At 37.0% G+C, this 15,130-nt stretch overlaps 1 protein-coding gene across 2 annotated transcripts in view; it reads left to right on the plus strand.

Annotated features, from left to right (window-relative positions):
• Positions 1-639: 639 nt before the first annotated feature.
• hdlbpb (high density lipoprotein binding protein b) overlaps positions 640-15,130 on the plus strand; it is a 163,412-nt gene continuing 148,921 nt past the window's right edge. For both annotated transcript variants that reach the window (XR_007934582.1, XM_051925431.1), the window contains exon 1: positions 640-710. The gene's annotated coding sequence lies outside the window, so the exon portion shown is untranslated. The remainder of the gene's footprint in view (positions 711-15,130) is intronic.

Consider the following 15,130-nt stretch of genomic DNA (forward strand, 5'->3'; position numbering starts at 1 on the left):
TTTAGAACAACCAAACAGCTTAACTTTGGAATGCAGAAGGAAACTGGAGTACTTAGAGAAAACACGGAAAACACATGTTCTATGTCACAGAGAAAGGAGCTAAGGTTCTTTTGATAGGTGAAAGAATCATGATGGAAAGAATTAAGATGAATTTTTAACCAAACTGAATGCTATCCAACCAACCATGTACTCCATGTCCCTGAAAAAAACAGGAATGTAGACTCCCACAAAGACAGTAAAGACAGCAAATTAGGTACATTGCTGTTTGTGAATACCCTTCCACTTGCAAACTACACAGGCAAATATCAAAATGCCCAAGATTTTAGTTATTGTCCCTAACTAGAGCTCTATTTACTATACCACCTAATCCTGTTTTGTTGTCTAATCATGTCACATTGATTTTATTTTTACTGTTCTTGTTGTTTATCAGGAAACAGTAACAAAGAACATACGTCCTCTTAGAAACATGTCAGGTAAGTCCTTGTTAAAGTGAACTCTGAATTTTCATTGAGAAGAAAACTACAGTACTGAGCCTATTTAACGAGGGAATTCTAACCGCGGCAGGATACTGCGGCTTTTCAGTCCTGGGTGAGTGGTGATGCGTCAATCCACCTCCTTTGTACGTGACCGCAGTGACGTATTTGCGTGAGAGCGTGCGATCACTCCGCTGACAGTACCGTGTGTTTATGACGGATTTCTGGAGGAAGCAGGTAAGGAACAGCGTGCTTTTATTAAAATATGCATGTGGCAGGACTAGCGCCTTGCACGGTATGTGTGTGCACGGGTTTGTGTGTGACTTTTATAACAAAACTTAGACTGCAGAGCGTAGCTGATGCTTGTTTTGCTCATCTTCTGCAATGTGTTAGTGCTGCGGCAGGGCCTCGGTGCGTTTTAAGCTGTGCGTTCCCCTTTGCACCCGAGGGTATCCCCAATGCAACCTTTGGGGAGCCTGTCTCATAGGCGTCGTATCCGCATCGCCAAAGACTATCTAAGCAAACAGCTGCGTCCTGTGCTCACATCTGGAGTGCTGGCCGCAACGTCCCATGCTAATATTTTGCAGGAGTGGCAGGGACCTTGGTGGTACGCCGTTCCCCCGTCGACACCTCGGGGGGTCAGCAAGTTGAATGAAAGAAATCAGCTGGGTGTGTGATGTCTACGTTTACCACGTTCATGCTGCAGAATATTTCTGCATACCTCACCAAGGAGCTGTCGGCAGAGTCCTTGTATTTTAATTCGGAAACAAAGCCACATGATCTTCAAAGATCATCATTTGGGACAACAGAGCAGCGTCCACCATGATGACCTCTGAGGAGAAGACATCAGCGTCCACCATACACAGCTGCAAAAGGCTGACCAAAGCTATTCTTATCCAGCAATTTGCCATTTTGGTGTCGATTTGGAATGTTGCTATCCCGATTCCTACCTAATTTCAGTGCTGTTTGTCTTTACTGTGAAGTCGGTAATTATTTTTCACTTGGTCCAAGTCCTTAATATAGGGCAAGTGTTAGTGATCATAATGTCTTGTTTTGTATTTTGGAAAGGCATGCTTGTGAACTAGGCATTTAATACTTAACTTCAGCACCAGGTAGGAGCTGAATGGCTTTAGTTGCATTTCTCATTAGGTTTCAGTATTGTATGACTAATTTGTAACTTAGGATGACCAGAGCTACCTTCTTCTCCACCTAGATATTTGACAATAATTTTCCCATGGTTTATTTGAGTCTGATGCTGGCAGAATTCTTTCCTTTTTTTTTTTTTTAAGTTTGCAGTCTTTCTGTTCCAGGTGTTGTCTTTATTTATATAAGTCTTTCCTTTCAGCTAAAGCCACCATTCATTCACTTTGCTTCTATAACTCCCTAATGAACTGTCATTTATACTGTCTTATTTTTAACTTTTTTATTAAATCATTAAAAATTAGTTCACTCTGCTCATTGTAAAATAGATAACAGCAATTTTAATGTAAGAGTTCAGTGTATAGACTGCACTTAGAAAACTAGTTAACTTTTATTAATCTGTCTCTCAGTCCATTTAAGTATGACATTCATTTATTCAGCTTTATAGTGAACTGAGTACATGCCCTCACTCTAATGGTTAAGAGACTTTAACTGACCATGGATACAATGCTTGTCAATTACACTTCACACTTACTCACTCACAGACATCTATTTTCACAAGGGATCAAATTGTAGTAGTCAGTCAACATTCAGATATATTTTTTTAAAGTTGTGAGAGGAGGCGCAGGTTAAGTTCAAGGAAAGAAGGACAACACGCACATTCTTCATCATAGCACTTTGGGGAGATGAGCAAAGTTTGTAAACACTAAATGAATACTTCACCCAAAAGTTGTATTTTTTATATATTACCTACCAAATAGTTTGGTAAGGAGATGGCAGATAAAAACATTTAATATTATGTTTTCTTGGAGATGATGGCAAACAATGTAAAAAATATCCATGGAAAGAAGAGAAGAAATCCTCATGTAATTCATGTCACATAATCGACGTAGCCATTATCTATTCGCTTTGTTTGCTAAAATACTGTTAATACTTCTAGAAAAAGTGCCATAAATGTTAAACAGGAAAGGCACATTCCCCTAATACTTCTTCCTGCTTATCATTTACGCTCACAAAATTAAAACATTTTCTCGGTCACCACTACAAACTATATGGGGTAAATCTACTCTCTCTCTCTCTCTCTCTCTCTCTCTCTCTCTCTCTCTCTTTATATATATATATATATATATATATATATATATATATATATATATATATATAAAACCTAAGCCTAAAAGTGCAGCGATTTTATGTGATGTTTTTATGTCACGATTTAAATTTGGCTTATTTTAAATCCTACATGTATATGTTTGGTATCGTTCTTTTCAGAATTTATCGAACTTTAATGTGATGTTAGATTTTCAGATTCTTATTCCGTTTTTAAATCTCTTATATATATTTCTCTTCTGGTTTGTCCTGCTTCCACTTCAAAACCGGTCCTGCCCACACGCAGCCGACACGGCATTTCTCGATTCCTATTCGTCATCTTCCATGTCATGCACTATACTGGCCTGCTGAGCGTAATGCATCCAACAAGTACTCGAGGTGCTGCCACAACGGTAAAGTAGCTTTACCACCCTTGCGGGAGCCACCTGTGTCTTTACAACAACTTATTACACAGCAAACATCAGAAGCTAAAAATTATCATGAACACATTCGAGAATACAACTTCTTCTCTAGCGTTTGCTTCCATGGGTGCACAGATAACTCAACCTCTTGGCCACGGACCATACTGTTTTAAAATACACAGGCAAATTTATCACCAAATCTCTCCACTATATGCTAACACTTCTACCTCTCCAGGATATGGACAGTTGTATGTTTTTGACACAGCGCAAGCTAGTAAAGTACGCTTACAAAAAAAAGCAAATTCTGCATGCAGCGAAAATGTTTTTCTCCAGCTAGATTCCATGCTCAGAACCATCAACCCCTTCGCTAAATCATACAAACACATGCATGAAATCGCTCAGTCCAGTCCAACAGCATCTGTATGAATGGTTTTCAAGGAAACCCCTAGGCAGGATTTACAACGAGATTTACGACGATACAATGCCCCGACATGTCACACCGAAGTTGCAGCGATTTTTGTCGGAGAAGATGGCAAAACGCCTGCTGAAAGGGACATTTGCACCTATCCCATAGGCAACTCCTGTAAACAGATTTCCACGCTCAATATGAATTGCGATCCTATGGTTTACCCACTTTTATTACCTTACGGAGACATTGGCTGGCACAAAGATTTACAACATGTTCCCGATAAAAGAACGTGCAAGTGAATAAGGCTTACTCAGTGCCAATTTTACGCGTACAGATTGGCAATGACGGATACATTTAGTATTTTCCACTCCAGCGGCAAACTATTCCAACAGTACGTCGTAGATGCGTATGTTAAAACAGAGGGCGAGTGTCTCAACTATCTCAGATTACATCAACAAGATCTGTGCGTCAAACTATCAGACGCACTGCAAGCAAATGCTGAAAATAACAATGTTCGTGTAGGCAAAATAATCATATTACCGTCCACATTTCCAGGAAGTCCAAGATACATGCAACAAAACTATCAGGATGCCATGGCCATAGTACGTAAATTCGGAAACCCTGATTTATTTATCACTTTCACATGTAATTCTGTTTGGCCGGAAATTCTATATGCACACTGAGTCTTTCAAGAAGTATTTATTTCTTCTTGATTTCTGAATTCCTTTCTCACCGTTTTCCATTCCTATTCTTACACCGCCGTATGCTACGGCAGGCATCGGCTAGTTATAAACTAAAACATCAAGAAAGTCGTGCTTTTTAATTTTGATCAAGTAAACATTCTTTCACAGGAACAAACTATTAAAAAAAATATCTATTAACAACACCAATGTTTGTATTTAGGTAATTTAGTTAGCTGAAGGTGTCGAGTTACAATGACCCATTGCATACCACTTTATTTTTCATGTGATTTTTCCTGTTATTTAAATGAGTCATTTTTTAAAAAAAGTTTTTTGTCTATAAGAATGTCAGTTAAAACGAATGGATTGTTTATTTAGTCTCTTATAAATACTCATCCAGCATAGTGGACCTCAGTTTAACGGGAATACTCCAATCGGTAAGAGAGTAAATATTTTGTTTTCATTTCATGATTTTTACTCCGTTAAATAATAATTAATTTTTCTTGTACATATTTATAGAATTTCATGATTTTGATTCCAATAAATCATTTTTCTTTTGTACATGTACAGATTTTACTAATATTCTGGCCGCAACTGGGACTTGGGCGCCTAAGGCGCCAGGGGTCTTGCCCCCCTAGTACCATATAAAATAAATATCCTATGTATATGTTATTATATACATCCATCCATCCATTTACCAACCCGCTGAATCCGAACACAGGGTCACGGGGGTCTGCTGGAGCCAATCCCAGCCAACACAGGGCACAAGGCAGGAAACAATCCTGGGCAGGGTGCCAACCCACCGCAGGACACACACAAACACACCCACACACCAAGCACACACTAGGGCCAATTTAGAATCGCCAATCCACCTAACCTGCATGTCTTTGGACTGTGGGAGGAAACCGGAGCGCCCAGAGGAAACCCACGCGGACACGGGGAGAACATGCAAACTCCACGCAGGGAGGACCCGGGAATCGAACCCAGGTCCCCAGATCTCCCAACTGCGAGGCAGCAGCGCTACCCACCGTGCCACCGTGCCGCCCTTATTATATACAGTACGTTTGAAAATATCTTCTCCTGTGAGTTTGATGTGGTAGGTGTACATAGATCTATGTGGACAGAAATCTTGTGCTCATAATAGAGTTACATTTGGAAAACTGGTGAAAAGAGAGGGGCTAGACAAACTTTTGATGATAGCTGTAAATGGATGTAGTCAAGCATCACTGAAAGCAGATATAGTGACATCCACTAACAGAGTCATGCATGGAGATAGCGTTTATTGACCAACACCCAGTAGTGACCCTTTTAGCTTAGTTGTTGCTGACATGAAAAATCCATACAGAGCCATTAACAAATTATCATCTAGTAGGTGAAAATTGGGTGTAGGAGTGCAGTGTCTGCTATGTGATAGGCATGATTAGAACCAATCCAGACCAGCTAGATCTTTGCTGAGAAAACTGGTATTTGGGACATGTGTTGCAACTTAGTGGCCATTAAGTTTCTGGGAGGCTCATAAATACTGACTTGATATAAATTGAAGTGGGGGCAAGTTAGTGCAGGAAACTTTGATTTGGATTGGGACCAAATTAGTGTCATTGAGTTGATTAAATACTTCATAATGGCAATGCTACCGGATGGATACAATCTGGTCTGAAATGCTGAAAGCACAGAGTATTGTGGGGGTGTCTTTAGTATGCCTTTTCAAAGTTGTCTGTAAGCCAGGGACAGTGCCCTGTGACTGACAGAATTTCTTTTTAAAAAGGGAAAAAGAAGCTGTGTTCAAGTATGACAAGGTACTGAAACAGACTTCTCCTGCTTTGCATATGCTTTGTATACTTGGCAAGGACTTATGCTTGTAAATCATGTTATGTTAGGGTGATTAGAGTATAGAGCAGGGGTGGCCAACTCCGATCTCGGAGAGACACAGTGGCTATAGGCTTTCATTTCTTTATTAGTGACTAGTTTTTGCTACTAATTAGCTTCATTAATTTATTTGCTGTTTAAGACTCAGACCATTTTAATCAGGGTTTGTCTTGGAGGGCCGCAGTGGCTTCAGGTTTTTGTTCCAACCCAATTGCTTCAGGAGAAATTATGTATTGCTGAAGATGCACTTATTGCTCAAGTGACATTTTTCTGGTTCATTTTAGTTGACTTGCTTGTTAAAAAAAAAAAATCTGTGATTTAAGAATGAACTGACATGGTAGAGTTAAAACACTAACAAGCCATGAAATTAAGTAAGATCTGTTATTGGTGAGGATTGACTTCTAATTAATCAACTGGGTTGGAACAAAAACCTGCAGTCACTGAGACTCTCCAGGATTGGAGTTTGAAACCTCTGATATAGAGTTCTGAGGGAAGCTACTGGGTGCCTTTTCATTTCCATATTTCAAGAGTAAGAATTGGTGTATGCATACTTGCTGTTAATTTGAGACCTTCTAAATTATGTATAAGATCCTACCAATGGTGTGTCTTACCTCTTTCCTTCAGTTTGTTGGTAATGTTGTCCTCATGGCCATGTCAGACTTTATGTCCAATATGAACAGAACAGGTTTTCAGCTTATTGCAATATACTCTGGATGTTAAAGGCGACCTGCTAATTGAAAGTTGTGGTCCGTTATTGCAAGGCATAATTTTTTGTCTTCAGGTTAGAAAAGAGAACTGGACCTTGGTAGAGGAGTTCTGGTATCTCAGGGTCTTATTTACAAGTGAAAGGAGGTGTTCATGAGTTTCCGCAATAAATCATTGTGCATTGATATCAGTAATTATTTTGTTATATCTAAGTCATTGGATGATGCTTTGGCTTTTATCTGTCTACATATCAGTTCTCACTTGTAATCATGAGCTCTGGTTAGTGACTAGAGGAGGAAGTACAAGCAAGAAAAATGAAGTTTCTATTCAAGAGGAGGAGCTTAACAATACAGAAGGATCTCAGAATAAAACAACAGCTTCTCTTGGTCAAGAGATGCCATAGGACATATTCTAGGGATTATTTTTGGGATTTCCTGTGGCTCTGGAAAGAGCTTCTTGGTTCTGTCAAATTGACCTTTGCCAAGATAAACAAATGGAAACCGAGGTGAAGGAAATAGGTTTATTGTTCAATAGTTTTAAATACAGTCATTCTTTTATACAAAATAGTAATGCATGAATTTTAGAAATTTCACATTTCATCTACACTTTAGTCATCTCATCTCAGAGATGGGGTAATAAATATATAAACTTTTTGCTGGAGAGCAGATTTTTCAATATACGAAATTAAATTGAAACTTTTCTTTTGTACCTTCTTTGGGACATTTGGGAAAATATAGTCTGTGTATTTTCTTGTGCCAACAGAAATTTGATGAAGTATATTTATAAATCTTTTAAGATCAGTATTACAGTTAGAATTAAACATTACTTTGAAATAGAAGAGATTATTTAGAGTCAGCCTCAAAGATGCCATTCACACTTTCTAATTTGGGCAGTCCTAAATTGAGCTAGTGTCAGTAGCATCCATTTACCTATAGTCCAGTTTAAGGCCATAAGGAGCCCCAACTATGTTTGTGTTATCGTTTTCTCTAAAATGTCAATATTTTTGTTGTGACCTGAAAAGCACAAAAAAGTCTTCTTGATTGCTATTGATGGTGTGTTTTGCTATAGGCCTATTACTACTAACTGCACAGATAGGGCATAACACTGAAACATTATAGAAAGCCCACCTTTAGCTTAACATTTAATGCTTATTTAACATTTTGAAACAAACAGTTGTTAGAGTGTAGGGAGCCAGAATATTGTTATCATTATTAGCAGTACGATTAAAAATTTTAATTCCAGAAACACCTACTATGTCTTGTCCTTTGTAGGCTTTTCAGTGTGGCTACAGGTAGTTTTGTGCAGACTGAAATGAGCGTAGATTGACAGTAAAATGTTAAAACTATAGAAATGTAAACAGCAAGTGCCTCAACTTTATTATTTTGTTTAATGGTTATTTACAAAAATTAGTCCAGTAAGCGGTGTAGCTACCCTATATGCCTGTTTTTCTCTGCTTCTATTTTTTTTCAGACATTCACTGTTTATATATTTTCTTACTCCAATACTTTTGACTGCATAAATCACACTTCATTATTTTATGTAGAATCTACCATTAATTAAGTGCTGTTTCTAGTATAATCAAAATGTCTTCATCTGTGGCAAAAAAGTACATTTAGTAAAAGTGAAAAGCAGCTTATAAACATATTGTTTCACAAAACATTTTGGCTATACAGTCATTAAAAAAGTAAGTACACTCCATGAACTGTTTTTTTTTTAACATATTTGGACATATCAAGATATTTGATGTTTATTTAAACAGTATCTGTAGATAAAGGTAATATAAGAAACCTCTTGCCACATGTACATTTTTTAGTCCATTGTATAATTTAAATAAGCATACATGCAAATTTCACATTTGTGTAAATAGCAAGTACACTCCGTGATGAGGTGCACCAGGCCAGGTGCCAATGATTAGAACATCTTTAGAGAAGATGTTGTCTGAATCTGTCTTATTTAAACCTCTAGACATTTGGTTTGGTTTGACCTTTGTTGTTAAAGTGTGTGTTGTCATCAAGCCTAGATTGAAAGCGCTCTCGGAGGACTTCAGAAAGAAAGTTATAGATGCCGGTGAGTCTGGGAAGGTATTTGAAGAGATCTCCAAAAATTTCAAATCAATCTTCCACTGTCTGGAAGGCCATCTGCAATCACCCAACATGTTTGGGCCAGGTCTTCCTGGCAAGTTCAGTCTGAGAGCAGAATGCATGATGCTGAAAGAAGTCTCTAATATCCCCAGAACTTTGTTACTGGACCTACAAGTAGCTCTTGTAACAATTCTAAAGAGCCTCCACAAATTAAGTCTACATAGGAGTTGTGCCAGGAAGAAATATGTGCTATCCAGAAAGAATATCAAGGCAAGACAAAAATTTACCCAAGAGCACTTGGGCAAAAACCTGGACTTGTAGAATGATGTGCTCTGCACACATAAAGCAAATAGTTATTTTGCTGCAGTAACAGAAGACATGTTTTGCAAAAACCAAACACAGCATTTCACCAGAACAACCCAATACCAACTGTAATGAATGGGGTGGAAATGTTATGGTTTGAGGCTGCTTTGCCGTATTAGAGCTGGGTAAGTTCACCATCCTAGAATCTTGGCATTCTTCACTGTACCAGAGGATAATGTCATACCATCCGTAACAAAAGTAAAGCTCACTCCAAACATGACAGTGACCTAAAGTATATGAGAAATGTAGGGTTCTGGAATGACTAAGTTAAAGCCCAGATCTGATTCCATCAAGATGCTGTGGGGGAATTTGAAATGGACTGTCGATGCAAGACACACCTCACACATCATATAGCTGATAGAATTCTGCATAGAGTAGGGCGGAACAACTTTCTCCATCAATGTTAGACTATTAGACTTACTGGTGTAATTTGTTTGGTTATAAATTGATCTATTTGTATGGAATGATTACAATAAAAATTAATTTAAAAAAAAAAAAAAAAAAAAAAAAAAGACTTACTGGTGTAGTTACATTTACACATGAGTGTATACAGCTGTACTATCACCTGTAGCGGAGGTGTTCTTTTCTTAGACTGCTAGTATTTGTCTAGTCTTGATAGTAATTGTTGTCCTAATCAGGGCTGTGAAATTATTCAAAAAGTAAGGTACAAATATTTTGTAAATTATTTGAATTTAATTTAATGATTCTGGGTATTATACCTGCACATTTGTACATGATTTTTTTTTAATTTAACACAGCAAAAAAAAAAAATCATTTAAATATATGTCACAATACATTTTCAGCACTGGGACCCCAGCTTACTGCTACAAGACCCACACAACATTTCCATAAGCACTTTGTGATTTTCAGAAGTACCGCAAGTGGGGGGAAAAAAGTAAAAAATAATAAAGCAGTGGAGCATGCCACCAGCACAAGACACTTGTGAGGGTTTAAGTTCCTTCTCATGGCTGCTTTTATGGCTCGCTGTCCTGACAAGGATCACAAGGAATATAGGCCAGTTAGTAAGACTGAGACCGGGTGAGAAGAGCGAGTGATTTTTACTGATTTTTGGATATTTAGTTCACTTTCTAAAGTAATACAAGTTGAGTGTATTTCATGTAACGACATGCTACAGTTTTCTTCCTTGTCTCTTTGTTCATTTAATGCAAATGTGATAATTTTGTTACTTACTATATAATTCCCTCATATTAGCACATTTACACATACATGTTGCACCCTGTGTGTGGATATTGCTGTTCACAGTGAAAACAAATGTGGTCTGAAAATTTCATAAGCCAAGTTCAATTGAATGTTTTAATTAGGACTTAGCCCAGCAGTTGAGGAGAAAAGGGGTTATGTGGCTATTGTGAGCGCTGCTAATTGATGGGGTCAGGTAGTGGTAGGTATTTGATAGTGTGTTTTGTATTTGAAATATGCCCCAATTTACATATTTTGTTGTTTAAACAAGTACAGTTTTGAGAACTGTAGGAAGACAGAAGTGGTAGGTGGTTTGATGAAGCAAATTACCCCAGTTCAATATTTTTCTGCCAGTCTGGCCAAACAATTGTCCTATGGCAGCTAGTGCTCTAAAGCAAAAATTTGTTTGGCAACAGGAATGAATTTCTAGGGCTGTGGAGTCGGGACACAAAACCTTTGACCCCCAACTCCTCAATTTCTGGTACCTCCAACTCCTCTATTTGTAATTAGACTAATATATTTACTGTGTTGATTAAAAGCACACGACTACAAGATACAAGGCCTTTTATCACTGCCGGTGTGAATCATCAGGCTACATTTTGTCACTCTAATCAGTTAAAGGTCAGGTTTGAAAGTGTTGTTGTGGCTTACAAACACTTAGTAACATTAAACATAATACTAAACTTACAAAATTAAAATATATGCTGTATTTTTATCAGATGTCTCAAAGAAGAGAGTTTAATCAAATCAGTATATGTGAAATTGAAAACTTTAATGCAATATATTACAATTTACATTTAGTTAGAGCTTGTACATTTTTACTGCCTCCAACTCTAGTAACCCAATAATTGCTTCCGACTCTACAGCCTGGGACACTTGTTAGACACTGAAGCAGTTTGCTTTAAGGATGTACTTGCTTCCCTGGTAAATAGTGACGGCATATTTATTTATTTATACGGTACAGCATAAATACTAAAAATTCCTTGCAGTCTGTTTGTACTGTAAATTCTAAATTTGCTTTCTCTGTTTTGGTCTGTTATTGTTGAAAAGAATGCTGCAGCTCTGCGTGTATTCAGTCTGAAATGGTGAATAACAAATGTCAGAGAATGTTTCCTTTTATCCATTGTAATATTTACTAAATTAAGAAATACCATTATCCTGTTGAATTTAAGTGCAGGGTAATGCAGCTGCTGTCTCACAGTTCCAACATTCTGGATTAAAATATTGCCCTTATTTAATGTATGTGTGGAGTTTTCACATCTTGCCATGCCCGTGTGAGTGTCCCTCTATGTACTACACTTTTTCCTCCCACATTCCGAAGGAGGTGCTGTTTAGGTTGATTGAAGATTCCAAATTAAGTTTGTTTGTTTGTGAAAAAATGTAAGCTCTGCAATAGACTAATGCCCTGCCTACGACTATTTCTAGACTTGTGCTCAGTGCTTTTGGGATAGGCTGTAGCCCACTGTGAATCTGAATTCGATTAATCTTGTTTAATAGTGTTGAATGTAATGATTTAACTGCACCTTTTGATACTGTTAGCCATCTCATTCTATTACACTGCCTTAAGAATTTGTTAGGCTGTCAGGAACTGTACCTAAATTGTTTACTTCTTTTCAAATCAGTAGATAGATTCCGAATTTTGCCAGTATTCCCTCATTCCCATTTGCAAATGGATCTGGCATCCACTCAGCTGTCTGTTCCAGTAATTTTTTGTATAAAGATATTGTAAGATGTAATTCTATAACTTAATTTGAAATATTCATAGGCCCTGGATATACAGCTTTATTTAAGTTCACATTTAATGTGTGTACATAGTACTATGGAATTTTAACATATATTACTATTTTGAGGATAAATGCAATACCAACAAAATACACACATACACACAAATAAAAGAACACATCATAGCATACATCACATGAACAATATTTCTGTATTTTTATAGTTTACATCTGTTGTATGGTCCAGTAAAAGTTTATTATTTTAATAAGCTTTAGATTTGTGGTGTTGTTGAGAGGGCCAATGTAATGTTGAAAATGTATTTATGTAGATTTATTGATACTGAAAACTGCTAGAATGTAATTTAAAAACATAGATCTCTGCTGGACTATTGTTGGCTGTGTTTGTAGAATACAGTATATCGTCTATGCAGTTGGCAACACAAAAAAGGACAGGCTGAGCATCCCTGATCTGAAATGCTCTAGCATCCTAAACTGATGGTATAGGTAGAAAAAATTGTCAGCTATGTTTGTAAAAATCTGAATTGTAAAATAGAAGCACAATGCGTCTCCACTTCTGACTGCATGTCTAAATGAATAAGGAAGTAATTCTCAAACGTGGAGCCAAGTAGCTGCAGCCATTTCAGTGTCTGTCTGCCTGTATCTTCTGTTGCCATGCTCATTACAGTGTACAAACTAAATCATTAAGCTTGAGTCGCTTGTGCTTCTGAGATCCTGAGTGGATCATTGCTGTTTTAGCATTTTATTTTCCCACAGTATCAGTTTATTTTGCTTTCTTCTTGAAATGGTTTAAAGTGCACAATCTGGAGGAACTGATGGAAGGTGTTTTAGGAAGATGCAATTATGCAAAATTACTAAGTTTATTCCAAACTTATTCCAACATACTTCCAACCACAGGCATTTCAGATTAGAGATACTCAATGTGTATCTCAGCACCTAAGCAATTTCAACCAAAAAAAAATGCCTCCCTTTTTTGGTATTTTTACTTATAATTATGGCTGTCCACATCAGTTAGTTAGATAGATAGATAGATAGATAGATAGATAGATAGATAGATACTTTATTAATCCCAATGGGAAATTCACATTCTTCAGCAGCAGCATACTGATACAATAAATAATATTAAATTAAAGAATGATAATAATGCAGGTGAAAAACAGACAATAACAATGTATAATGTTAAATGTTAACGTTTACCCCCCCGGATGGAATTAAAGAGTCGCATAGTTTGGGGGAGGAACGATCTCCTCAATCTGTCAGTGGAGCAGGACAGTGACAGCAGTCTGTCGCTGAAGCTGCTCTTCTGTCTGGAGATGATACTATTAAGTGGATGCAGTGGATTCTCCATAATTGATAGGAGCCTGCTGAGCGCCCTTTGCTCCGCCACAGATGTTAAACTGTCCAGCTCCATGCCAACAATAGAGCTTGCCTTCCTCACCAGTTTGTCTAGACGTGAGGCGTCTTTCCTCTTAATGCTGCCTCCCCAGCACACCACTGCGTAGAAGAGGGCGCTCGCCACAACTGTCTGATAGAACATCTGCAGCATCTTATTGTTGGCAATTTATTAGTGAACTGATTAGTCTGATGATTAATTGGTTATTTATTTAATTTTTTTTTGGATACTGCATTAGTAATGTATTTAACTGAAAATAACAAATTAAGTTCAGCACTCCATAAGCTCCAAAGTGTGTTATTGCAAAAATGTAAACTAGAATACCATAAAGGGCTTCATAAGAATATAAACACTACGTAGCACACCTGTATATGATTACAGCATATGCTATATATGTTGGTATATAAACTAAATGTAGAATTCATAAGAATGTAAGAATGGTGTGGTGAATGTTACAAAAACCAAGTCACTGTTTTACACTTCAGTAAGTTGAGAAGAAGATCGCACCATCTCCATTGACATGATGAGCAGAAGAACTTAATTTGACAGATAATGTAAGTGTACTCAGGATTTAAGTATTTGATTGATTAGTTGATTACTTTAACTTTGCATTAAATGAAAACACTAAACAAAAACTGAATTTGCTACATGCCAGTCTTAACCTGAATGTAAATATTACTGAACCCAAATTTGTTGAAGAAACTGTGCTGGCAGCCTTCTTCGGCTTCAATTATGCGACAGAACCTGAGATCTAAATCATTGGGAAATATTGAATGATGCCATTGTGACATAATTCAACCAAGACCTAACCCTGGATTTATAACCACTGATAGCCTAATATCAGCTGTACCTGTTTTTGCAAAGTAATAATGATTTTTTTTAGTTTTACTAGTTTAATTTTAGATCATGACTGACATTTCACTTTCACTCTTGAGTGCATTCATGTAAAATTAAACTAGGTGTAGGTCCTAGGTCACTATTGATTTTATTACATGGTGTGAAATAAAAAGCGCTTAAGTTATGCTGTATTTTTTTTTTCGTTTTTCATGAAAATACCGAAACATTAAAAGTGTCACATCACCTCCAGTGCAGTTTGACCACAGAAAATGCTATTTCTTTCTGACCAAGTTGTATTTTTAATTTTAAATTCTTGACTGAAGTGAAAGGTTAGCATTACCTCACAACTTATAAATTTCAGATAGCATTGTTTTCTTCAAATAGCCTGACTCCGAGCAAGTGAGCAAAGAATGCATATTGTGTTTTGTTTTGAATTGGTGTTTATGAGCAAAGCATGCGTATTGTGTTTTATTTTGAATTGGTGTTTATCACTGTTACCAACACAAAATGGTCGTACTCTATATAGCAAATTTCAAAAATGTAATACAGGTTAACTTTTTGAATATTTATACTATTAATATTTTTGTATTTTCACAATGATGTGTTTTTTGTAATGTTATTAAGTGCATATGAATTTTGCACTGTTGGTTTAAAGATGCACATAAAGTTTGAAACAAATGTGACGTTTCAGGACACAGCCCATCACAAATTGGGACTCTCTGTGCTCACACAGTAATGA

This window comes from Erpetoichthys calabaricus, chromosome 3, assembly GCF_900747795.2.
Source record: "Erpetoichthys calabaricus chromosome 3, fErpCal1.3, whole genome shotgun sequence".
Classification (NCBI taxonomy): domain Eukaryota; kingdom Metazoa; phylum Chordata; class Cladistia; order Polypteriformes; family Polypteridae; genus Erpetoichthys; species Erpetoichthys calabaricus.